General features: G+C 39.2%; 1 protein-coding gene across 4 annotated transcripts in view; it reads right to left on the bottom strand.

Annotated features, from left to right (window-relative positions):
• Nucleotides 1-892, bottom strand: part of LOC137180865 (zinc-binding protein A33-like) — a 3645-nt gene extending 2753 nt beyond the window's left edge. For 3 of the 4 annotated variants that reach the window (XM_067586136.1, XM_067586137.1, XM_067586138.1), the window contains exon 1: nucleotides 460-892. The gene's annotated coding sequence lies outside the window, so the exon portion shown is untranslated. Of the gene's footprint in view, nucleotides 55-114 lie in introns of all 4 variants that reach the window. The other variant, XM_067586135.1, reaches the window with a different exon arrangement.
• Nucleotides 893-7023: the final 6131 nt, after the last annotated feature.

The raw sequence follows: 7023 nt of genomic DNA, 5'->3' as shown, positions 1-7023 counted from the left end.
CTTAAGGTTCACATAGCAGTGATGTAGGCAGAAACTGTATTTTGGGTGGGCCATCTTTTCCCAGAAAAACTGACTTATGAAAAGTTAGAAGAAGAAAAAAAGACAGTGTTTTACTGTCAATAACAGTAAAACACTGTCTATCAAACATGCTCAACCAACAGAGCATCAGATTATAAAGGCTGTACCCAACAGTACACACAAAAAGCCTCTTTTACAGCCTGTACAGACTAAAACAGAGTGTGTTTCATTTAAAAGTAAAACACAGCGGACGAGACGTTAAAAGAGGAAGTCAGTTGTGTTTCCTGCTGTTGAAAGTTTCTCAGTCACTTTGACTCGTGTTTTTTCAGTCAGCAGCAGGTTGAAGTTGAACTATTTCACTACTTCAGGTCTTCAGTGCTTCCTGCTGTAACTGTCCTCTCTCAGTTTAAATCACAGTTTTGTAATGAAGGTAAATCTTACCGTCTGTCTGCCTCCTTCCAGTGAAGCTGAACAGTAAGAACCTGTTTCCTGCTTTGTGTCACATGATATCCTGTAAGAGGTGGAGCTTATTAAAGGAACAGATGATAAATATGATGAATACGATCCGTCGCGCTGCTTTGAGATCACATCATCATGTCAACATAACTTTCATGGGAAGAGCACAAAGAGAAGATGATGATGATGTGATGAAGCTCTGTCAGCTGTCTGCATCTCAAATGGAAAAAATACACAAGAAACCAAACTCATCTCCACTGTTATTCTACTGGTTTTTAAAGAGACATGAAAAACATGACAACACTGGTACCAACACAACTGTAGCACCACTAATAAAACCTCACAGTAACATGACATCAGCTATATATTAAACAAAAGCTGCTCAAAGATAAAAACAGTGAATCAAAGTGAAATACAAATAAACAAGAGAACCAACAACAATAAATAAGATCAATAAAAAGCACTGATATGTTTTGGATATTTAAATGAAATGACTCTGAAAATGATCTAATGGGTTTCAGATCATTTCAAAAAGTAAACTGAGAAAAAACTTTGCAGCTGATTTTCTCAAACTTTACATTGTTATGGTTTTATATTCTTATTCAGTCCATCATGGATCTGTCAGAAGTCTGATGATATCTGTCGATATTAATAACAACAAATTCTGCCTCATGTAAGTGTTTTATTTCTCATGCAATGATTTTTAGGGCTCGAACATGAAACTACTCTCCTGAGACTGAAAACATGATGCTGTTATTAGTCTTTGGAGCCGTTTCTAAACAAACTAACGTGACCAAACTCTTCATGATGAAGGAACATGTCACCCAGTGCAGCAGTGTGACTCACTGACGTGTTTTTAATCAGATATATCAGCTTTGATACACACACAATACTTGTTAGTAGATCAGTTCATTGTTGGTTTGGATCCAAACATGAAGAAAAATATAGAAAATCACCAGAATGATCCTTTTAAAGTGGGAGGTATGAATCACTTGGTTATTGTGTTGCTGCTGGTTGATCAGTATCCGCTGTTGAAAACAGTTTAACCAAACTTGTGGAAATATAAAATAAAGTTAGAGCCGTTAACCAGCCGGTGTAGTCAAAATGAAAATAAAATCTCTTTACAACCTACGCTGATAAACAGTAAAGCAGGTAACTCGAGCTGAAATACAAAACAACCAAAACTGCTCGGTGCTGCTGGCTCATTAATGACTCCCTACCGTTCCTCTCCTCCCACTTAGACACAGTCAAGTTCACCCAAATACCAAACGGGCGAGAAAATCCTGTGTGCTCATCAAAGACGCCTCTCTGCCTCTCAGCGCAAAGTCACACCATCAGCCGTCGTGAAAATATAAAGCCTGAGGAGGTTGAGAAGAAGCAGAAATAAAAAAAAAAATACAGTTTGTGGAGGTTGAAAAAAAAAAAAAATCTAAAAGATGAGACTGCAAAGAGCAGAGAGAGGAGGAGGAGGGGTGGAGGTGGGGTAAAGATCCCATTTAGCATGAGGGAAAAAGGTCTGACAGAAAGCACATCTCGGTCACACTCATTGTGATTACAGCCCGCACACGCGATAAGTACAAGACATCTTGTGTCAGACGAGGGGCAGAGGACTCGCCTCGACAGCCGACGGGGCTCGCACACGACCGCTTGATAGGAACAAATTAGACCTCGGCAGACTTCAAAGGCCGTCTTATTAGCTGCTTAGTGTCGTTTTGTTATGTCGTGCAACCGCTATAGAGAGAAGAGAGGTCTGCGGGCAAAATCTGCCGCTCACATGGTAATTATTGTGTTAGATAATTGTGCCGTGGAATGACATCAAAGCCAGAAGACCAAAATACACATGGTGCTGTGACAGAGAGGGTTCACCAGGAAACACACTCACACACACACACACACACTTCTTTTATACTCTAGATTTTTCAAACTGTACTGTAGCTGTTCAGGGTTTGGAGAAAATGTTTAAGAATTTTAGTTGTAGCAGAAGTTCAGTTGTGACCAAAAGTGTAGCCACATAAATTTACTGCAGATACAAAAACAGTAGTCGATAGTTTGGAAACTAAACTTTTGACTGGTACTGTATGACTTGGCAAAACTGTACATAATGGAGAAGGAATAAGGTAATTATTGTATGCAGTTGAAAGTACAGATTAATAATTTTGAATTGTAATGCTGCAAAAACAGCAAAAACACAACACTGTGATTTATTTTTTATTTATGATTAATCTTATACACTTGATTGTTGAGTCTAGTTATTTGTGGTGATAAGAGACTATAAAAAAAACACACACACGTATATAAATACACTACTAGTCAAGAGTTTTCATGTAATCTTTTTATTTAACATAATTTAATCTATTGACTCATCAAAGTAGCCGCCGTTTGCAGACATAACAGATGATTTTTTTCTACAATAACAATAAAATAATGTTGAAAGTTTTTCCAACACTGTTGCAGAAGTTAAGTGTGTTTCCCTCTCAGGTTGCTTTGCTTTCACCTTTCTGTCCAGTTCATCCCAAACCAGCTCGATGACGGTGCTGGTTTCATGATTGTGAAGTCTGGAGGTTTGTTGTGGATCATTATCTTGCTGTAGGTTGAACACCTGACCAGCTGGGTGTAGACCAGAGGCTGCTGCGTGGCTCTGCGGGAGGCTGTGCAGGTCACTGACTCTGGATCCAACAAAAGAGCCCCAGAACATCAGGCTTCCACATCCTGGCTTTTATAAAGACAGAAGGTCTGGAAGTAAGTAATTAAAGTTGAAACACCTGCAGGAACTGTTTGCATTTCAAGGCTTCATCACTTCCATTACTGCAGAGAAGCTGTGAGTTGTTAACTGATTACTTGATCCCTGAAATTTTATAACTCTGACCTAAATGTTTTTTGGTTTTTGTTGTGTTTTTTTTTTTTTTACTTCTGGCAGTTTACTGTTCAACTTTGTACCACTGAAGGTTATTCACTGGACTTGATCCGCTTAAATTTCAAAAACAACTGGAAAAATGGGAAATTACCAGTAGTATATATACTAGGGGTGTGCCCGAATAGTGGGGTTTTTTTTACGAATATTTGTTTCATACAAATATTTCAAAAATTATTAGTTTTCAGGAAGAAAAATAAAACAAGTCAAATACCAGAGTGCAGGTCGGTTACATCACTATCTCAGTGTCTCTCCTCTGCTCCGCTGTGACGTCTATCAGCAGGTCTCAGTGAGGGGAGTCACATCCACCTGCTACATGACGCACATTTCCTAATTTGGACATCACTCCCAGAGTTGGGGGTGTTCCCCAGAGATAAAGCTGAACTACTGACACACGCTTCATGAACACTTATTGTAACACTTTAATTTTCTAAAATTATAAGTGTAATAAAAACAAAAAGAGGATTTTTAAGCCTCTTTCCACTTTTATTCGAATACAAATACAAATAATTTTGCTGCCTCAACAAATACAGATACAAATACAAATACTGGGCTCTCTGCACATCCCTACTATATACAGTATATTCAAACCTCCAAGTCTTATATTCCACTGACTATAATAATCTTACTGGACCTAAAATATTGCCTTAAAAGTTCAATTTAGTCAAATGCATGTTCCCGCAGCCAGCAGGTGTCTGGTGAAATGCTCAGCCCTCCTGCAGTCACTGATTAAGTGCCTTGCTCAAAGGCTTTCTCACAGGCAACCGTCAGTGATGAGAACATTAATCAAACACTTCGCTCTGTCAGATTTCCCCATGCGGCCCATCAGTTTGAACCAACACTGTGAATCATCACAAACCAGCTTCTTCATGCTGTAACGTGTTTATAGTATAATGCTTTCAAATTAAATCACCACAGAGAGCAGGTTCTGTGGAGACGCTGGCGTCACTGAACACATTGAGATGCATTTGACACAACCGCTGTCTTTTAAAGCCTGTCTGCTTTTAAAGAGTGAAGGCCACATTCAGGAATTGATTGCATTGTAAACAAGCATTATAAACTTACTTCATGGCAGAAAGCAGCTGATTTGATATAAAGAATGTCACACAAAGAGACTGATGGTTCATATATTCAGTCGGTGAAGTGTCTCTGGCAGCCGCAGGGGTTGGAGGGTTTTGTTCGGGGACCAAAGTGCCAGGAAACAGACACAATGAGGAATGACTTTTAAAACTGTGCCAGTTTTTTTTTTTTTTTTCTTTCTTCTTCTTCAGGACCTCAGGTGTTGTGGGTTGGTTTTCAATGGCTGGTTTTGTGTGAATGAAAGTCTCTAGGAACTTCCCGATAGAGTTTGATAAATGAGACATGTTCTGCAAATATCCAGGTCTGTATTTATATTCTGGGGCTGCTGGAATATATATATATATATATACTAGGGATGTGCAGAGAGCCCAGTATTTGTATTTGTATTTTCTATTTGAAAAGAAGTGGAAAGAGGTTTAAAAATCCTGTTTTTTTTATTATTATGCTTTTAATTTTAGAAAATTAAAGTGTTACAATAAGTGTTTATGAAGTGTTCCCTTGGGAGCACTTCACCTGTGTCAGTAGTTCAGTTTTATCTCTGGGGAACACCCCCAACTCCGGGAGTGATGTCCAAATTAGGAAATGTGCGTCATGTAGCAGGTGGATGTGACTCCCCTCATTGAGACCTGCTGATAGACGTCACAGTGGAGCAGAGGAGAGACACTGAGATAGTGATGTAACTGACCTGCACTCTGGTATTTAACATGTTTTGTTTTTTTTCTTTCCGAAAACAAATAATTTTAAAAATATTTGTATGAAACAAATATTCATTAAAAAAAACCCCACTATTTGTGCTTTGCCAAATAACGTATTTGTATTCGGGCACACCCCTAATATTTACATGGTTTCCAGTTAAAAACTCCTTATTTATCTTCTACTGGTCCTTTATGCAGCCCCTCAGTTCAGCCTCTGTCTGAAACAGGCCGTTTTAGCTCCTGTCTCCTTAAGGCCCGCCTCCTGATGACCCCACTCTGTTCTGATTGGTCAGCTTCAGGAAGCTTCCTCCGGCTCCGGAGGCTACGTAAACAAACTATAGTAGCAGGATTTCACTTCTTTATCTCCTTCTTTACTCCAAACTTCTCAAATCCATCCGTACATGTTGGAGCTGAATCACATCCAGAATATAAGAGTGGACAACGTGAACAACACATGGAAAAAAACGTAGCGACAAAGATTACAGAATGGATGTCTGTTAATGGAAAACAACCATTACAAATATAGCGTCAGAGCAGCTAAAACCTGGGCTTCGACTTACAGGCAGCATTTTTACATACATTCACCAAGTTTTTTGAACTTTGACCAATATTTAACATCCGACATCATTAATCTTCTTAAGTTGAAGATCTGATATGAATGAAAACTGATGTGAGGAGATCTTCTAGAAGGAAGACGTCTCACTCTGTTGGAGTTATTGGAACTACAGAAACAGTCAGTCCACTGTGTTGTTGTTGGGCTGCAACTAACGATTAGTCATTATCGATTCATCTGCTGATTATCTGTGATTCGCTCGGTCTGTAAAATGCCAGAAAACAGTGAAAAATGTCTGTCACAGTTACCCAAGGTGATGTCTTCAGATTGCCTGGTTTGTTAGACCAACAGTCCAAAATACAAACATATTTAATTTACTGTCACGTTAGACTAAAATAAAACAACAGAACATCTCTAATAGCTTCAGGAGAAGGTGTTTAATCTGCTTGATTTTTGTGCTCATGCTTATTCATTTACAGATGCATGTATGGTTCATTACAGTATGTTTGATGCCTGTCAGGTCTGTCTGTGAAATATTCATTACTCTTGTGTGTGTGTGTGTTTGGAGTCGGTCCATGTGTTCGTGCTCCTGTGATTGATCCTTAGTTTCAGGGTGAGCAAACAGACAAACGCAAAACAAATGTTCTCTCGCTCCGGGCTCGGGTCGACTCTAATGTACGAGTCCATATTCATACCGACATTAGTTTCATGTCGCCTCATTTGCTTCCCCCACTTTAAACTGACATCAACAGAGAGGAGTTCAGAGAGCTCGACGCATTAAACACAAAGAGGAGGCTGATCCGCGTATTTATTAGGTGTCGTTGATCAGACAGAACACAACAGGCTTCAATGCAAGACAGAGGAGTTGAGCAAAGTGTGATGCGTCAATGCAGTTCTATACTAATGCCAACACACGTACAGGCTGATAGATGAGGAAGCTGGTAAAGAGCGACACATTCACTGTCTGTATACTCAGAACAATACAGACTAAAGACGGTCAGAGGCAGACGGAGAGCGCATTAAAGGAGAAAAACAAATTATAATCAGACAGAAACAGACAACAGACCATGAGGTGAAGACAATCTGTGAAAAAAAATTGATGACTATGAAGCAAACACAGACACAGTTGTGATTTTACGATGCAGATCCAAAGGGATGATCGACTTAAAGGATATGTTTGGAGAAACCTCATTCACACAGCCAAACCAACAATGAACTGATCTACTAACAAGCATTGTGTGTGTATCAAAGCTGATATATCTTATTAAAAACATGTCAGTGAGTCACAGCGCTGCACTGGGTCACATGTT

The sequence above is a fragment of the Thunnus thynnus genome, chromosome 4, assembly GCF_963924715.1.
Source record: "Thunnus thynnus chromosome 4, fThuThy2.1, whole genome shotgun sequence".
In the NCBI taxonomy this organism is placed as follows: Eukaryota; Metazoa; Chordata; class Actinopteri; order Scombriformes; family Scombridae; genus Thunnus; species Thunnus thynnus.
Note: the sequence above shows the minus strand (reverse complement) of the source record. Positions and strands in the feature narration are given on the sequence as shown.